The sequence below is a fragment of the Gavialis gangeticus genome, unplaced genomic scaffold (assembly GCF_001723915.1).
Source record: "Gavialis gangeticus isolate Ggan-Ray unplaced genomic scaffold, GavGan_comp1, whole genome shotgun sequence".
Lineage (NCBI taxonomy): Eukaryota > Metazoa > Chordata > Crocodylia > Gavialidae > Gavialis > Gavialis gangeticus.
In genome coordinates this window covers 18756545-18757076 of record NW_017729006.1, presented here as the reverse complement: position 1 = coordinate 18757076, position 532 = coordinate 18756545, and the positions used below count along the sequence as shown (strand labels likewise).

Sequence of the window (532 nt, the reverse complement as noted above, 5' to 3'; positions counted from 1 at the left end):
CCAACAGGTTGGAGGATGCGGGGGGGACGGGAGCGCCGGGAAGAGGGTGTTCGCTCCACAGAAGGACGTTTAGGTGCGGGGAGGGGGATCCAGTGAGCGGTTGGTGTTGTCTCAATGGTTTGCTCCGGTGGAAGTGGCGGTGGCTCCAGACGCGCTTGTGGTGACGCGTCGCGCTCACTGCCCCTCCGCCGCACTGAGCAGTGGAACGGCCCGAGGGGGCGGGGCCAGCATTTCGGTTGGCTGCGGTGGCGGCGCTTCCACTGGAGACCAGTGCGTGGCTCGGCCGCCTGCGGGCCTTGTGTCCTGTTCGGCGGCGGGCCGGGAGTGATGTTGCGGCCCACGTGAGTGACACCACGGCCCTGCCCACCCCCGGTTGAGCTGGGCTTCACACCGGGTTTGCGCGGGGCGGGGCCGAGGGGGGCGGGTGGGCTCTGGGCAGCGGCCGCACCGCGCCTCTGCGCTCCCTGACGCCTGCCGGGGTCCGCACCAGGTGGGCTCCTAAATGAGAGAGAGATATGGTTATACATACGTC

At 69.0% G+C, this 532-nt stretch overlaps 1 protein-coding gene across 2 annotated transcripts in view; it reads left to right on the top strand.

Annotated features, from left to right (window-relative positions):
- Positions 1-290: 290 nt before the first annotated feature.
- Positions 291-532, top strand: part of ULK4 (unc-51 like kinase 4) — a 556180-nt gene continuing 555938 nt past the window's right edge. For both annotated transcript variants that reach the window (XM_019508899.1, XM_019508898.1), the window contains exon 1: positions 291-394. The gene's annotated coding sequence lies outside the window, so the exon portion shown is untranslated. The remainder of the gene's footprint in view (positions 395-532) is intronic.